The sequence below is a fragment of the Ambystoma mexicanum genome, chromosome 10 (genome assembly GCF_040938575.1).
Source record: "Ambystoma mexicanum isolate Mex_15411 chromosome 10, UKY_AmexF1_1, whole genome shotgun sequence".
NCBI lineage: Eukaryota > Metazoa > Chordata > Amphibia > Caudata > Ambystomatidae > Ambystoma > Ambystoma mexicanum.
The window spans coordinates 634,910,878-634,930,437 of NC_090932.1; positions in this window are offsets into that span (position 1 = coordinate 634,910,878).

The following is a 19,560-nucleotide window of genomic DNA, read 5'->3' on the forward strand; positions in this document are numbered from 1 at the left end:
GCATAGAACGTGAGGTTGAACGAGGTTGGTGTATACATAAACATCAGTGACAAGTTACAACGCTATACTTATGATTGGACTGATGTACATGCTCAAGGGTAAAGAAACAATTACTTCAAGCGACATTTTATCTGACAACACGTGGGGAGTGTTTAGTTTAAATGGCTGGTATATGTTACAACACTTAAAACCGTATCATGCATAGGGATTTTGTACGTTGCCTTTTAAAGATTGCACAGTAGTAATGACCTTTGTTTGGTGACAATAGGTTCGGACATACGTATGTTGGACAACTTTACATGTAAGTGTGCTGGGGTAAGAGAGGGTCACTCTATTTTAATATGAACATCAATTTCAATATGAACAATCAACTTTATAAGTTTTGAGTCTCCTCGCAAATGGCTTAGCAACATGGGTAAGACTGGGTGGCACATGAGTTCAACATTCATGTCTGACACTTCAAACGGAGAACAGGGTAGGGGGTTAGGCACAACATATATCATGAATGTGGGGGGCTGTAGAGGGTCAAGGCATGCTTGATAGGGGCAGCTTTGTTTTTTCCCAGACCTGAACTTAAGCTCCGTCAAGGCAATGATGTACTGCGGAAGGTAAATGATACAATGTTTGTTCTGTTACTTGTTTAGGCCTAGTTGCTCGTGAGAACAGGCCTTCAGTGGAGCCGCCATGGGGAGGAGGCTGGTGGAAGTGCGGGCTTGCTGTGCGTGATCAAGTGGGGGAGAGCTGCAGCTCTGTAGGCTGCTTGTTCCACGGAGGCCGGCATTTAGTGTACTCAAATTGGAGCCTAAGTGTATTACAAAATGGAGTTTGTATCATGCTACAAGGTGAGCCGTGCAGTCTCATGCGTCGGCCCGCAGCCATCCTGCATCCCGGGCCCAGGTGCAGGGGTGGCTACCGACGAGTCATAAGCCTCACGTAGGAGAGGAGTGTAGGGGGGTCTTAAAAACCTTTCCTCCCATACAATATACAAACTAATTGTACATACTGCTTCTATAAATGCACACATGCATTGTGAAGTGACAGAAGTGCATAAATAAAAGGAGCATTGCAGATGGTCAAGTGCTCATGGGAGCCCAGGAGGGAAGCGCCAAAAGATCCCAAGATGGGAGGCCACTAGCTGGGGCAGAGGAGTCTCAAGGGTGGGGTACAGCTTAACCCTAAAGTCCCTTTAACAGAGCATGTTCTGTCAATTTAATAGGTTTTTATAAGTGAAAATGGTTCATTATGTTACATCACTGTATATAAGTTATTAATAATTCCTCTTTTAACATATATGTAAGAACTATAAACATCCTTTAACAAACATATTGTTTTCAACGCATACTTATGTGAGTTGTTATCAGCAGACCCCAATAGGCAAATCAGAGTTGACATTTGTCCTTGCTAAAGGCCAGGCCCTCTGCCCACATCAGAAAAGTTATATTACTACTTTTTGTACTTCCGTTTAAACAATTTCAAAAAAGTTAAACACAGGACAGATTTCCAAAAGCATCCTTTCAAGTCATTGCTAATGCTCCTCGCACAGCTTTGCCGCATGCTCGCAACTTTGCTGCAATCCCATCCAGCTCTCCGGGCTGCATTCGCAAGCGATTTTCTTTTCCCATTTAAACCTACAGCTTTGGCCATGCTGTATACCCCAATAAGTAAAGAAAAGTAGACATTTGTCTTTGTCAAGGGCCAGGCCGATTGTCCATGCACCAAACTTATATCACTATTTGTTGTGCACCTGCCACGTCAGAAATGTTATATCACTATTTTGTGTACTTGCGTTTCCAAACTTTCAAATAAATAAAACACAGGGCAGATTTGCAAAAGCACCATTTTAGGTCCTTGCTGATACTCCTCACGTAAGGTTGCTGTAATCCCGTCCAGCTGTACGGACTGCAGCCAAAATCAGAATGTTTTCCCCCCATTTCAACCTTGAGCTTCAGCCATGCAGCATGCCCCAATAAGTAACTCAGAACAGGCATTTATCCTTGCTGAGAGCCAGGCCCATTGTGCATGCACCAAACGTACGTCATATTTTTTGTGCTTATATTTGGACACTTGGGGAAAAATAAAACACAAAACAGATTTGCAAAGCACTGCTTTTAGGTCCTTGCTGATGCTCCTTGCGCAGGTTTGTTGTCATTCAGCACAGTACAGCACTTCAGGCTGTAGCCGCAAGCAAATTGCCAGGCGGTAGAATGGGTAGATCACTTTACTTCATGTAGTACTTTAAACAGATTACCCTGCACCTGGTGATGGGGTTCTTTTGTTTCGGTGCCCTTCCTTCTTCAAGTGTTAGGTTTTGAATAGGAGAGTGAGCTCTGTTCACATGAGCACCGGGTTATTCAATAGGTAACTGTTGTCGTAATGAAGTAGTTTTCAAAACCATTCTTGATGCTATATTTATTGTTAGAACTCAGCTGACGTGTAATTCGACTCTCTCGAGTCTTTCTTAAGGCATATGGATTGTGGGCCTGTCATTACTGCGATGTTGGGGAAATCAGTCCAGCATCCAATCCAAATATCTGGTAACACTATGGTCGCAAATACGGGTGGGTAATTATTGCAAGGGCTGGCCTGGTGACCACAGGAGCACCTGGTTTGGCATGCTTGGTAATTTTCTGCTGCTTAGCATTGTATCAAAGTCTGTGCAGCGATAGTGAAGGTGATCTGTTGATGAAAGATCTCTGAGCAGGAAAATTATCTAAGACACACTAACATAAGAATAACTGGTTTTCCAGAAGGGGTTGAGAACGGTCCCACTATTGAGTTTCTCGAAAGAAACGCTACCTAAGCTATTGAAGCTCCCTCCCGGAGATCAGTTAGAAATTTTGAGAGCACATCACTCCTTGGATCCTAAGCCAGCGCTTGGTCAACCCTCCAGACCCTTCCTGATTGAATTGCTCAGATTTCCATTTAAGCAAATGCTTTTGAATAAGGCTATAGAACTTGGCGATTTAAGATAGAGCGAGAAGCACAGAATTATTTTTTTTTAACGACTACAGCAAGGATATTGCAAACCAGAGGAAGCCTTTTATGGAGGCAAAACGTCTGGCTCGAGAGAAACATCTTGCTTACTACATGGTGTATCCTGCTAACCTACACATTTCCGTGGATGGTATTACACATGCCTTTCAAGATGACAATAATGCTGTAGAATTTATAAAAGCCTTTGAACAGGGGAAAGAAGAGACATCTGCTTACAGAAAACACAGACATTGATTTTTAAACAGTTCCGTTAACTCAGAAGGTAATCTGGATATGTTTTGCTTAATTGGTTAAAAAATATTTTTTAATATTATTTCAAATGTATTTTATTGTATTTTGCATGTTCGTTATAATTGTCAGTTAAATTCAACTTTCTAAGCGCGAGATATCTGTTTTTCGAGGTGCTTTCCTCAAATGTTTCATTTTTACTTCGAATACCCAGATGTATTATTTTATGTCCATCATTGCCTCACAGGAACACTTTTTGCAGTTGTCTCGGGACATATACAGCTTGTGTTGACAGCTTAGTTCTTCTGTCAATTGATGTGCGCATGATTAACTGGTCCCGCTCCAATCATCTAGGCGTTCGGTCTGTGGAACCTGAGGGGACCAAAGCCCCCTGTGCTGGGACACGTGATAACCGGCCTGGCGGGCCGATCATCTGTGAAAAATGTAACTGGTCCTAAAACTCTCACAGAGTATCACACAACTCTTTCGGTACAACAAGGCAAGGCATATTAACCTAGACTTCCGTCATTGAATTAGAAAACAACACGGTGGAAATACAAGACTTGATTTTTAAACAAACCGTAGATTTGAGCAACTTAGATCTGTAAATGGCTCTTGGAATGGATCTAAAGAGTAATATGAGACACTGTAGTTTAAGTATGGAAGCGCTAGTTATTAGGTGCTGTCTGAGGAATATAACAAGGGAGAGGGTTGCCAGTATAGATGAGGTGTCCTCTTTATTTCCCTCAATGTTTGTTGTTTATTGAAGCATTATTCATTTAGTCTCATACAGCAACTTCCTAATACTGTGCTTATCCCATGTACCTCTGCTTTTCTCTGCCAGCTGGTCACTTAGCCGATCTCCATGCTCTTTATAACTATCTGAGGTGCTGTGGTAAGGCTTAAATTGTTTTGGTGCAGGTCCCCTGCAAGCTATATTATTGAGAGGAGGTTACGGGGGTCCTGGCATTACATCAAAGGTAAGTTGTCATTGTTTTGGGCACCGGCACACTATGTAACCTGGATTGTAAAAGGGTGTGCATGCGGTGGCAGCGCTTTCACCTGACGTCCTGCTCTAAGTGGATTTAAGCTGTTGAAGCCACAGACCCTGAGTGGGTTGCTTTGATATCTAAGTGGCGCTACTGGGTGCTTAGAGAAACAGGTTGTGTATAATGCTCCCAACCAGTTTCTAAGGGTTCCATTTCTTTACCATGCCACAATCCATCACTCCAAAGAGATCTACATGCCTAATACCTGGATAGATATATCAACTGTATGCTGATTGAGTGGGTTGTTTTAAACGTTGCATTTATAGGCAATGTGATTTATGAATGATAGATGAATTGTATGAATGTTGAATGTGTGTGCACACATATCACTAGTCTAATCTACTTTCTGTGAAGGCACGTTTGTACAGTTATGTCTGTTAAGAGTATAAGAACCTAGATGAAATGGGGGCACTATATTATGTAATACATAGTTTGCCAAGAGATTCTTTCCCCACACAGAGGTAAGAGGGAAATTAATTTGATGTGTTATTGTAAAGCTTGTAGATAACTAGGCCTCATATGTATGTAAGGAAAGGTGCTTTTATGGTGTCTCCTAAATAATTGTAAGTAAGTCATTTTAGAGATTAATTGTTTATAGTCTCCTTTGCCTGATATTGATGGTCTCAAAATTAACAGATATAAATAGAAGCAGAGATATGTTCTGTTTAGTCTATTATGTGCTCAAGTATTGGATGACTCAAAGAACAGCCAGTGATCAGTGCTTAGACCTTTGGTTTTTTGAATGATAATAAGGGATACAGTGTGGGTTGAGTGTCCTTTCAGTCTTGTTTAGCGATTTATATTATCTTTCTTCACTATTTTGAAATGATTAATGACAATAGATGATATGTTATATTTATTTTCTTTTTGAGGGAGATTTTTTTATATATTTGATTTGATTGTTGAAATATAAGAAGTTTTAATGTACTCATGCTTTGTTTTAAATCTGATGAATTATATGAGATTCTTTCCATGTATGATGAGCTAGATTTTGGATATCCTATTGTTTCTGTATCCTTTTCATCTTCATCTAAATGTGTTATATCCTATTCGGCATCTGTTGCCTCTCTATTGGCTATTCTCTCATCATGTTCTGGCCTCAGTTTGTTTTTGTTGTTTTTGTTGTTTTCTTGTTTTATTTCCTTACTTTCATTTGTTATTTCTTTTTTTCATTATTCTTGGGCACTTGGATATTAGTCTGTTAGTTATTTATATCACCTTCAAATCTCGGTATAGCGCAAAGCCCTTTTATATTTGGAATTCGTACCATTGTGCTGATAGCACATATGTCAATGATATTCTTCTTGAAGGGTGAGGAGATGTGAGAGAAATTAAGAACCTTGCTGAAAGTTTGTCTATGTACTTTTGGAATAGAACAATTAAAATGTATAGATCGCCTGTGCCCTAAATGACCAATTCATTGTATGTGTTTAGTTGGAATGTGAAGGAGTGAACAGTCCAATCAAGAGAAAAAAGGTATTCACCATTTCAGGCAGAAAGAGGCCTGATATTGTCCTACTCCAGGAAACACATTTACAACATGAAAAAGTGCAGTATATTCGAAATAATGTATATGTAAAATAATATTTGAGTTATTTTGTTAGTTACTCTAGAGGGGTGGCTATCCTATTTAAGAAGAACTTGCGTTTCTCTGTGAAAAAGGAGACTATTGATACTGAAGGAAGGTTTGTAGCAATTAGATTTACAAGTAAATAAGCTCCTAATAATTGTGACTGTATATGCCCCTAATATAGCACAGTATGATTTCTTTTTAAAAAAAAACTAAATGAGGTCCTGTTAAAAATGGGTAGTGGGCCAATTTTAATAGGCAGGGATTTCAATACCATTTTAGATAAAGCATTGGACAAGTCAGAACTATCGCATTCTTGTGTAGAAGAGAGGGCCAGTAAAATGAATGCAAATGTGGGACTTACATGATATCTGTCTTCGACTAAACCCAGGGAAAAAATAATTTAGTTGTTGTTCAATAACGCATAAAACCTCTTCTAGAAGTGATTTCTTTTTAGTCAGTAGGGACCTGTTTGGCAAAAGCAATGCATCAGAGATGGATGATATTGTAATTTCAGATCATGCATATGTAAACTTAAAGTTAGACTGTTCACAGGGGGATGGAAAAGGAGATTGCCAGTGGAGATTGATTTAATACTCGATTACGTTAGATCAGGACTTTTTTAAAGCAAATTGGAACATACATGTCCTTGTTCCTTGAAGAGAATGCTGAGTCAGTTGACAGATTGACCATTGTTTGGGATGCACTGACAGCTTTCTTATATGGCAGAATAATTAGCTATGCTTCGTACAAGAAGAAAGTGAGTGAGGCAGAGTATAGAAAATTGGAATTGAATTGCAAACATTGTCTAGCCGAACACATAGCTGATCCTTCTGTTGATTCGTTTTCTAATTTGATGAATGCTAAGTGTTCTTTAGATAAATTGATACATTGTGAGGCAGAGATAGATATATTTTATACAAAGCAGATATTTTTGGAGCGTGGTGAAAAGTCAGGGACATTATTAGCTGACAGATTAAGGGGAAGAGAGAGGGGGAAACACATGCTTTGTGTTTCAGAAGATAATGGCTCATTCATGAGGAAAAAAGAAGAGATTTGTGGAGCATTTAGAAAGTGTTATACATCAATGTGTTCTGGCCTGTTGACACAGCATATCACAGAATGTGGTAGTGCTAGGGAGGAGATGCGTGATTGTGCTGCTTCCCTGAGGTCAGCTATTGAGTCCAGTTCAAAGGACATATGCACTGAACTGGCCGCAGTGCGGCACGTACTGTCCGACTTGGTCCAAGCAATGCGGGACATGCGTCCATCTGAGCAACCAAGTTCTTCCTCGGCTGCCAGATCCACCAGGACCAGACCCGTGCGCAGGTCGGGCAGGAACCTGCGGCGATCGGACAGGGGTGCACCTGGTGCTGGGAGAGGGGGATGCCAGTAGGCACAGCCTTGTTTACTGGTGCCACGTGGTCCACCTGTGCACAGTCCTGCACACCATGTGTTGGGGAGTAGAGGGGGAGGGGGGAGTGGGTGTGTTGGGGAGTAGAGGAGGGAGGGGCGAGTGGGTGTGTTGGGGAGTGGGGGGGAGGGGGGAGTGGGTGTGTTGGGGAGTAGAGGGGGTAGGGGGGAGTGGGTGTGTGGGGTGGTGGTCCTGTTCACTTAGTTCTGCCTATTCAATACACTTTTTGGTTAATCAGAAATCACATGTGTGGACATTGCTTATTGCGTAAGTGTGCTTAATTGGTTAACAGTCTACAGTGTCCATGTTCCAGACACACCCTGTGCCCCGAGTGCCATCTCCATGTAACGCCCCCATCCATGTCTACAAGATACATTGGTTGATCAGAGTCAGACCCATGGCACGTCCCTCCTGTGCATAGTTACGTCCCTGAGGTGCTGCCCCATCCCCAACATCCTTATCCTCATTGTCAGGTGATTGGATTGCTGTTCAGCGTCAGTGGGTAGGGGCACATTCCGTCAGATGCACTTATTGTGTAGCATGACACATGCCATGACGTTCTTGCCCACCTCCTGATGCCCGTACAGGAGGGCCCCACCAGACCTGCTGAGGCAGTGAAAACCTGCCTTCAAAAGGCCAAATGTCTGCTCAATCACCACACGGCTACGTGCATGTGCACGATTGTGGTCCTCTTCGTGCATGTTCTGCGGGTTACAGACTGTGGTAAGGAGCACCTCTTCAAGAGATAGCCTGCATCATCTGCATGTGGCCAACGATGTATGAGTAAGTTACTACATCATAATTGACCTTATTGAGTGACGACATAGCATGCATGTTTTTCTTATGTTCAAGGCCATTTCCATGCATGGATGGAGACACACGATGTGACTGGTATGTGTGTATTCCTCTTATGAACTGGTTTGCAGGCCATTTACTAGTGGGCGCAGGGGGGTCAAATTCTTTGTGAGTGCCCATGCACTGTGTTAGTCCACAGTGGTTGTTTCTGTGATGTTGAAGATGTCCGGTGATTTGTATGCTTTCATCCTGGCACCGTTGATGTCAGCCTCATGATGATCTCACTACGCACAACAAAAGGTGTCATACAATTCAGTTGGGCCTCTGTGTTAGTGTAGTGGTGTATTGATGTTTTTGGCCATCATGTGACTCCTTTGTACGCAGTAATGGGGGACTGTCCTTTCAGTTGATGGTTTTTTGTGCTGTGTATTGTCCATAGTCATTGCTTGTACCTGCATTTTGATGAGGGGGGTGCAACCTGATTTGGTACAGTGCACATGCATATGGCTGTGGAATGGTTGTGACACAGCTTCATTTACATGGTTCGGCTGCTTGCATCTTGTATTTTGTGGTCATGTATCATGTCCCCAATGGTGATGATGGTGTCCCGGTCCAGACGGTACATGGTGTGGATCTGCTCAGCGGTTAGGTTGAATGGACTGGCTCTGATGCATGGGATTGGGGGCTGCCTGCGTGGTGCCACTGGCTGTGCTGGTAGGGAATGCTGGGCCTGCCTTGCCCTCCTTCTCCTCCTGCGTCTCCTCTGTGCTGCCTGTTGTTGTTGTTCTTGTTGTTGTTGTTGTTGCACTTCCACTGCAATCAGGTCCTCCAGCCCCAGCATTGCTAATAGTATTTGGGTCATTGTGGAGTGTGACTGGGTGAGGGATGGGGTGGGGTGTGCTCCTTTTGTGCTTGCCCAGTCTGTATGGCCTCCACCTGTGCTGATTGTGTGCACATGTGGACGTTGGGAACACTGCACATGGCTGTTTACGGTTGGTCCGCGATGGCGGTATTAGCACCATGGCGGAAGGTGCTTTACGCCCTTAACAATGGCGTTAATTGCATGTCCGCCCGACTCGTGATTTTCCACACTTTGCGGCATGCCGGTATTTGTGGCATGGGAGATCGCGTGCCCGCGCCCTTGGCGCTTTTAGCAGCACCGTTCTATACGTTGCCGTTAATAGCGCGTTGTTCAGTTATAATCGCCTGGAGCAGTAAACGATGCCAGTAATCCTTTACCGGCATCGTTTGCCACTTACCGCCAGGGTCCTAATGAGGCCCATGGTGTTTTCTACTTCCGTCATAGCTAATTCTGCCTCATTTGTTATTAGTGGCTCTCCCAGTGTTTCTTGGCTTCCTGTTACAGAAGGTTGACTACTGTCAGGAGTGTCCTTATCTTGTTGGGCCTGGAGTTCTTCTTCGTGTTGCTGTTCATTGTGCAACATTGTTTTGTACTGTGTAAAGTTTACATCAGTTAGAGTGCTTTCATTTGCTTTGAAAGCGTCTTCATAGGAGTCATAGTTATCTAGTATTTCTTCTTCTTTTCTCCATGGTTTAAAGAGTTGTAGCAGGGACATGTAATATAGTTCTTTATGTTGAGGATTCTTTAATGACAATTTGATATGATTAATTAAATTTGGTTTGGTGAGTTTTACTAAGTGCCTTCACAATTTGTCACTCTGTATTTACCTTTTTTTCATCGGGTTTTATATTATTTTTGTATGTGAAGTGTTGGGCTATGTGGTATAGACACATGGTTTCCAAAGTGGTACCTCTGTTTGGTTAGTGTCTGTCCAGTAAATTGTATTTTAAAATGTCTTGGCTGTTGGGATCATGTCTGGCTATTGTTTCTATATCTTAGTATGATTTTAGAACTCTTTTTCTAGATTTAGCAGGACCGAGACTTAGCCATACTATATTTTCAGATTTTCCATACAAAGCAATACCAGTTAAACGATCTGCTGCTTCATAGGAGCCACATTCTCTATGGGAGAGCATTGTTATGCCCAAGCTGTATAATTTCTGAGACAGTGTTTTGTCTGATGACAGGTCATTCCAGAGGTCTTGGAGCTCGGTTTCTTCTGCTTTGGTTAAGTATGCTGTAACATATCGTGCAACTGCAGTGGAATTGTCTGCAATGTACTGCACATTTATGTTTGCATTCCATAAGTGGGCAAGGATTGCATTGTAATCATTGATATATTTTTCTTCTTCTGTTCTTTTTATGTAATATGTATTTTTAGGTGATTTACCTTTAACACTATGTCTAACTGAAGACATGAAGTTGTTCACTTGACCTGTTTTTGTAACCGGTCTAGGGAAACCAAAGCGACATTTGGTGTAGTATTTCCCATTGTTTTTGTATTTGCGACAACAATATTTGTCACATTTGTGTCTTTGAAATTGTAAATTTGTGCATGAAGATCACTATTTGTTGCTTCTGATGGAATTTCACAAGTGACATATTTTTCAATAAACTGTAAAACAGTGGCGTCACTGTCTTGACCAAATTTAGGAGCATCTTTAATCCATAAAAGCATGTGGATATGTGGTGCTCCTCTGGCTTGGTATTCTTTTCTCCAAAAGAAGTGTTGCACTTTTCCAAGGGGAGGAGCAGTTTTATTACAAATAAAGTGTCTTGACCAAATTTAGGAGCATCTTTAATTCATAAAAGCATGTGGATATGTGGTGCTCCTCTGGCTTGGTATTCTTTTCTCCAAAAGAAGTGTTGCACTTCTCCGAGGGGAGGAGAAGTTTTATTACAAATAAAGTGTAGCATAGCAATGAAGCGATGGTGAAAATATCTTGAAACATTAACAGGTTCTAGAGAACAAAGTTCTTCAGGTGTTAGTATATCTATGTTTGTTTTGTTTTTGTTTGATATGCGTAGGAAATCATTTAAATCTTCCCATGCATATTCTGCACAACTTAATGTAACAAACCAAGTGGGTGGGCCAAGGTTTCTTATCATACAACGTACATATGCATGACGTCGAAACCAGTACTCTTTAGTTACACACAATTTGCTAATAGATTTGTAATATTTGATTGTAAAACCTCTTCTTTTTGTTGCACTTTTTGTAATAATTGTGTAGCTGACATATTTTGAAAGTGGGATCCTGACTTTAATGTGTGTGCAACTCTGTAACATAAAGTTGCTAGTTCACTTTCAAAGAGTAGGTGGAATATGTATTCCACATTTTTTCTAAATCTGGGATCTTCAGAATACATCCGTAATGAGCGGTATTCTGATGCTGTAATTTTAATAGGGGTATCATCGTACCTTCATCCTTTGCCAGTAGGAAAAAGTAGAGGAAAAGCACGTGCTTCTACACTTTTTTCCCATATGCTGATTGGTGATCCTTTTGGTTTGGCGCATTTGGTACATTTCTAGTGCATCTTCTACGGTGTCATTAGAGTGCAACGGGTGAATTGTAAAATGGTCTAAAGTATTGCATATTGTAGCAGGATCTAGGAGCTCAAATTGACCAGCTTCTTTTGTCTCTTGAATTATTTAAGTGTTATCCTTCAAGTTTTCTTCAATATTAATTTCTTTGTAGTATTAATTATTGTCTTTTAGATATTGCAAGGCTTGTCTAACTTTATGTAAATCTACCAGTTGTTGCAAAGTTTTTTTGTCTTTTGTAGGTACACCATTTAATAAGATAATTAAAGATTGCTCCATTCGATGTTGTACTCCTAGATTGTGCACATTTTCTTTTAGATCTAATGGTAAATACACTACTTTTCCCCGAATACCTTTCACTAATTCAGAGGGAGGTAATTTTGCTGTTTTTGGTTGAAGGCGTATTATTGCTTGAAATGGGTGCACTGTTTGAATTTTGATGCTCTCATATAAATTCAGTTGTTGTAGGGGTTTTGGTAGTGGAAATAATTCCAAATTATTTGTGATAGCACGTGAAGGAGTTTGGTTGTTGTCAAGTTTTGTAGTGCAGTAACTGCAAAGTATTAAGGGGTTAGTTATTTCGTATTTGTTTTCTGCTATAAGGTAGAGAGCTAATTCAAACCATTTAGAATCTTCATTGTCTTCTATTTTGTATGTTAGGTCTACAGTTTTTGTGTTACTTTTATAAAAAGGTCTACGGCAACATACACACAAATGGTTTGGTATTTCAGCAGATGCACTTTTAAATTTCAGTATTTCTTCTTTGTGTGTGTGTAGTAGAAAGTTGCCATGCATAGAATTGTTGCTAATTTGCTTTAAAGCTATTTCATTCTGTAAGTGGCTTTCACTTCCAAAATATTTTTTCTGGATATAGTCGATTTCTTCAAGTAGGTCTTTTGCTGTACCATGTTGAATAATGTTATTTAAATTGGCTAGTGCTAAAGCAGGACTTTTAGCATAGTACAGTTTATAGACTAGATTTCTTATAGTTGAATGATGTGTTGATATCATTTTGATATAATGGAAGGTGGTTTTGCAAGTAGGTCCTGAAATGCAGGCCAATGAATGTCCTTGTAGTGCTGTGTACTTGCGCACTGGACAGGGATCCATAGTTTGCAGTAGTTTAATTTTGATTTTGTCTTTGCCTTTCACATATTGATTGAGGAATTGGCGTAAACACTTGCAAGATTCTTTGGGAATGTTACACATTGACGTGCATGGCCATTTGTATACTAGACGTTCTGATTCAGTTGAATGGACAGGTAATTCTAGGTTTTCTGGGGATATTTTTGTAAGCAGTATTTCTTGTTCCATTATGGTGTTATTAACTTTTTCATAACCTCGTCCACTGCTATGTATTGCAAATGTATTTCTTTGCTTTTGTTTGTATGCTTCTTCATTAAAGTATGGTTCTGTGCTCGTAGTGTGACTCCATTCATCTCCACAGATTCTTAAGAAGTTATTTCTGCGTTTATTGAGAATTCTTTTTTGTAATTTAGTCATTAATTTTGTTAGTGGTTTCATCTTGTTTAACACTAAAATAAATAACTTTCTTTTGAGAAGGATTGCACTGTCTATCAACGCTTCTAAGATTAATTTCCTACAATAGATTTTAATGCTTGAGCTTCATTTCTCTCCTGTTTTTATAAGATTTTGAAGGACTCTGTGACGGAACATTTTTGCTAAAATACTTTTTTTGGTATGGTTAGTTTGCACTATATCAAGATTTATAGGAGCAGTTCTATCTGTAGTGGTAGCTGATTTTTTGTTAATTGTTTTGTGGTTTGTTTTATATTTTGATAGAGGAGGCAAAGTTTCTGTAGTTGAAGCTTGTTTTGTTTTGCTAAATGACTGTATTAGCTGTTTTGTTTTAACTTTTTTGACAAATTCTGCTACAGATGAATGCTTATTTTGGACACTTCTATTTTCATTTGCTTTGCTTCTCCGTTGCTTTCTACAGACCTGATTTTTTTAAGCATTCTTTAGGGTCTGTTGAAAAAAATATGGGTTGGGGTGTTCTTAATGTATGTGTGCTTTGTGCATGAGTGTCTGAGTAAGATGATAAAGATGTATGTAATGGTGTGTGATTGTGCATTGGGCAACTACAACTAGTTGGGATGAGTATTCTTGAATTTATGTGCTAATAAACTGGGGTTCAGATGATAGTAGAAAGTAAGCTGGTGGCGTGGAGAAGTAGAAATAGTAAATCTAATGGTACACAATTAAAACAGTTGTTTGTTCTATAATATCAAAATTCTAGGGGCTGAGTTGTGTGTCGAAAAATAAGAAATTGTGCGTCATTCTGCCTGTAAATCTCTGTTTAAGAAATGGGGATTTGTAGACAGAATGGTGCACAATCTCTATTTTTAGGCACAGAAATAGCACGAATTAACCTTACAGTGTGTTTGAATAATAGTACAAATAATATGGTGGTATTCAACTTACTTTCTTTCTGAAATTGGCAGGTTTCTTCTTAGTTGTTCTTTGTACTTCAAATTCGGCTCCTTCTTTTCAGGAGAATGGTCTTCATTGCAATTGTAAAGGAAATAAATAAGTAATTTTGTTTGTATATAGCACTGTTTTTAATTTAGACCTTGATTTTTTTAATTGACATTGACCCTCAGTGCTTTCCTCAAAATCATGAAAACTATCTTATTCACAGATGCGTCACACCAGTTGAATACATATCATATGTTCTTAATGCATAAACTGTATTGTAATGACTAACTGTGCCAACCAAAATATCATGTGTATGCCTTGTGGAATTCATAATGTACCACTGAATACCACTATTTCTGTAACTAAGCTCTTGTAAGTAACAGTGCCTCAATGCCATGGGCGGCTTGCGCAGTATATAAATATTGGTAAATAAATGTTTAATTTTTGTATTGGTGTTTGATATTTGAACATACTGTGTGCATGTGATTATGTTTGAGTATGTTAGCTCTTCATTTTGTACTTTAAATATGTTAGTTCAACATGCTTTGAAAATGTGTGTGTAAAAAGAAATTAAAAAGCAGATAGGTTTGGAAGTGACAGTTGATTTTAGGAGATAGAAAAAATGACAGTAAATTCATTTTATAGATTATACAAGCTAAAAGTCAGTTAATCTGTTTATATGAATCTATACGAATTGTACATGTACTATATAGAAAATATGCATACCTGTATTTTGTGTTCATGCATATGGATATGCATGCAGCTGCAAGTAGAAATCTTGGAGACTTGTACAGTAATTCTGGTAGAAGGTGCTTTCCAATAATATGACACTTGTACTCAGAGAGATTAACAGTACATTTAAAGTGCTGATCTATGATGATGCAGTTAGATGTAGAGGTCTTGGGTGTGATTGCTGAAAGTTCATGTGACTTCTTAGCTATATCCAATGAGGGAATGGCACAGAAAGTGTAAAGGAAATGGTAGAAGGACTGTCCATGTTACGATATGTTCGCGGACATGGCGGTAGTCCGCGGACATCAGGTGTTACATCCGGGGATTTTGGTTTGGGGATCCATGCAAATGAGAATGAGCAGAGTAAGGGATTGGTCAGGAAAGTTTAGTGGGTGAGTGGTGCCAGGAGAGAGTTTCTCATATACTCTTTTTGCTAAGAGAAGAACAGATAGCTATGGCTGTGTGTTTCAGAAAACAGATTGTTTGGATTTTGGGAGACTCGTGGTTATATTGGTTGAAGGTGCATGCAGAAAGCTATGGAGTAGCTGTAGATCTTGGAGTCCCACATGTGGAAGTGCACTGGCATGGAGTACATGGAATGAAGTGGTTGGACTTGCTACCTCATTGTGCTACTTTTGGAGACAGAGCAACATCCAGACATAATTGTAATTCATTGTGGAGGGAACAGTTTAGATCATGTGTCTGGAATTTCTTTGCAATTTGCAATGAAAGAAGGACTTGGGAAGGTCATGGACATGTTTCCAAATTCTCAAGTAATTTTTTCACAGATTGCGCAGTGACAAATGTGGCTTCGTTCTTCTTCATTTGGTCCAAGAATGGAGAAATCAAGGTGCAATGTCAATAAGGCTGTTTGTGTGTTTCTAAGAGATTTTGGCGTGTCCTCTTTTCACAATGAAAATATTATGTTTTGTAGTACATACATTTTTCGCAGAGATGGAGTCCATCACACTTATGCTGGCAATCAGATTTTTTTGAGAAATGTACAAAATGCATTGCGACCTTTTTTGGAAATTACAGCATCTATTTTGTAGTAGGTGTTGAGCATTTCAAATGTTTCAAACACAAACACCACCAAAAGGCTCTTTTCAGAGCCACCACTTCCTCCCAGATAAAACTGCAATGGTTATGAAAAGTTAGCACCCCATAATTTTAGATGTCCACAGACTGTCCGTGGACTTCTAAAAAATACACAGGGACCTGCTTCATTTATTTTCACTTCTATTTTTTAACTGTGAAAGGCGGCTCTGACAAGAGCCTTTTTTATTTTTGTTGTTTTATTTTTTTTTTGTTTTTTATACAAGACACACTAGGAGAGGAGGGGAAAGGATGGTAAGGGGGGACACCAACTACTGGGATAAGAAAGGGAGAGGAAGATGTAGAGTGGGTTTTACTTGGGTAGTGAGCAGACCTTCTTGTGCTCTGAGACGATAGTCTCAAAAGCACTACAAAGTCTCTCCCCCATGCACAGTACTGCGTCGCAGTACATACACACAACTGTGACCCTAGAAAGGAAAGGGTCATCAGTATTATGTATGGCCTGTGAGGCAGCTTGAGGAATACGCTGTCCCACAGGAGTGTTCCTTGTGGTGACAGGATCGGAAACGGAGGATGAAGTAGAGGAAGTCAACCTGCTACGCTCCTCGCAAGGTACAACCTTGCGAATGGCCCCAGAGTGGAATGACTTTAGGTGTCGCTTCATGGTAGTTGTCCCAAAGCTGTATGAACCATGCCTCCCGCGACTGAGTACCATTTTGCACTCGTTGCAGGTGACTTGGTTCGCACGCGCCTCAGGACCATTACTACGAATGGTAAATAACCGCCACACCCAAGACTCACGACGATTGCTGGTAGTAGGGACTTCCACTAACTCATTCTCGTCATCCTCTTCATCCTCATGTGCATCCTCACTCCTGTTCCCCTCTTCAGGCCCTTGTGGAGGTGGTGGTGGTGGAGGGGGTGGGGGTGGTGCTGAGGCAGATGCAGCACCAGGTGGCATGAGTGGAGCCATGGAAGCCATCAGCTTAGAGTTGAAAATCAGCAAATTGGCAGTAAAATTCACTGTGCTCTGTAGGTTAGCCAGAAACACAATGAGAATGAGCTCTAGGGCGTGGTCTTTTATATGGGTGCTTGTGCGCCGTTCACGACATGCACGCTGTCCGCGGACAGATCGAACAGAAAAAAGGGTTCAAAAAGTCACAAAAAGTATGTAGAAACTCAGGATTGCTATGTGGGCCTTGTTCTATGGTGAGTTTTTAATGAAAAATATTGTAGATTACTTGAAAATGTAGGTTTAAATTGTTCGGGGATACGAACAGTGTTCGCAATCAGAACATATGCTGATCGTGGGCGCGGTCACATGATAGGTTCACGAACATGTTCGCGAAGGGAGCGGGTGTCCGCAGGACACCAAATGCACTGAAACTGTTTTGCGCATGCGCGTTGGTGTTCTACGGACACTGTTCGGGTCCTGAAGTGATTAAAAGTGCGTCACAAGTGAAACAAACAGTTACAGTTTCAACTTGCCTGCGAGCAATACGGACAGGCATAGCGTCCTCAGGACACCCCCATTTTGTTTATTTATGAACATCCTGCGACACTTGATGTGTTCTTAGAACAGTTTCAACCTGCCTACGAACAGTACGGACAGGGATAGCTTCCTCAGGACACCCCCATTTCGTTTATTTACAAACATTTTAGAACACAGCCTGTGTTCTTAGAACAGTTTCAACTTGCCTGCGAACAATACAGACAGGCATAGCGTCCTCAGGACACCCCCATTTTGTTTCTTTATGAACATTTCAGTACACCGCGTGTGTTCTTAGAACAGTTTCAACTTGCTAGCAAACAGTACGGACAGGTATAGTGTTCTTCAGGACACCTCCATTTTAGTTTATTTACGAACATTTCAGAACACCCGCGCTGTCTGCGGACACCTCAACTGCTTTTTTAAAAAAAAAACAAGAAATGAATTAGGACACAATATAATAATTTTACTTTATTTTACATCTATGTTAAATTTATGACAGAGAAGGTGAGGCAGAAACTGAAACAAAAACAGGAGAATTGGGGATTTATATGAGGTGAAGAAGGGGTGGATGTCTCATCAAAACGTTTTGGTTCATGGAGAGGGTTTGGGGATAATTGAGTGGGATATGGTGAGGGGGGACAGGTAGATGTGGGACAATGGTATATAGTTGTTTGTTTGAAGTGATCCTCCACAAAGTTTTTTAAATTATTAAAATTTGCCAAGAGTAGGTCAATTTTTTCTTCTATGTGCGGAAGAGTCTTATCCAATACTGCTTTTTCTTTGGTATTTTCAACTTTTGTATGGTCTGTACAAAAAAATATATATGTTAAATGTATATAAAATAATATTTATTAATTGGTTTATATAGTAAAGTGTCTACCATTAGGTTCACTATCTTCTGACATTTCCTCATGTGGGAAATGCTCCTCTAGACATTTCAGTGAGAAAAAAAATATATGATTTTTTTTTGTATCTAATACAGAAAGTTTACAAATATATGAGTAAAATGCAGTACACTTACTATTTTAGGTAAAGTGTGTTCTGAGTGGTCTGTAGATCTGCTGTTGCTCTTAGTTGTGGAGTTTCAACCTATCTACGAACATTAAGGGCAAGTATAGTGTCCTCAGGACACCCACATTTCGTTTATTTACGAACATTTCAGGGCACAGCCTGTGTTCTTAGAACAGTTTCAACTTGCCTGCGAACAATACGGAGAGGCATAGCGTCCTCAGGACACCCCCATTTTGTTTCTTTATGAACATTTCAGTACACCGCGTGTGTTCTTAGAACAGTTTCAACTTGCTAGCAAACAGTACGGACAGGTATAGTGTTCTTCAGGACACCTCCATTTTAGTTTATTTACGAACATTTCAGAACACCCGCGCTGTCCGCGGACACCTCAACTGCTTTTTTAAAAAAAAAAACAAGAAATCAATTAGGACACAATATAATAATTTTACTTTATTTTACATCTATGTTAAATTTATGACAGAGAAGGTGAGGCAGAAACTGAAACAAAAACAGGAGAATTGGGGGTTTCAATAGGATTTATATGAGGTGAAGAAGGGGTGGAAGTCTCATCAAAACGTTTTGGTTCATGGAGAGGGTTTGGGGATAATTGAGTGGGATATGGTGAGGGGGGACAGGTACATGTGGGACAATGGTATGTAGTTGTTTGTTTGAAGTGATCCTCCACAAAGTTTTTTAAATTATTAAAATTTGCCAAGAGTAGGTCAATTTTTTCTTCTATGTGCGGAAGAGTCTTATCCAATACTGCTTTTTCTTTGGTATTTTCAATTTTTGTATGGTCTGTACAAAAAAATATATATGTTAAATGTATATAAAATAATATTTATTAATTGGTTTATATAGTAAAGTGTCTACCATTAGGTTCACTATCTTCCTACATTTCCTCACGTGGGAAATGCTCCTCTAGACATTTCAGTGAGAAAAAAAATATATGATTTTTTTTTGTATCTAATATAGAAAGTTTACAAATATATGAGTAAAATGCAGTACACTTACTATTTTAGGTAAGGTGTGTTCTGAGTGGTCTGTAGATCTGCTGTTGCTCTTAGTTGTGGAGTTTCTGTGAGGTAATCATGTTGGAAGCCTATCTTTCTTCTTTTGGTATATTCCATTTTAGAACATATTGTATTTAAATGAATGGTTAGTGTTTTAAATATATGGGTTACAATTCTTATTTATTACTACATATAATGTGTATCTGTGCTGGTTTATGAATTTGTAAAATGTTCATATGTTATGATATAACAATTAAACATACGCCCCAGACTTTTTGGATAGTGGTGCTGTTGTCCGCACATGTCCACGGACATTAAAAGAGTTTGCGGACATCACATTCAGTAGAGGGGGTTCAGTATG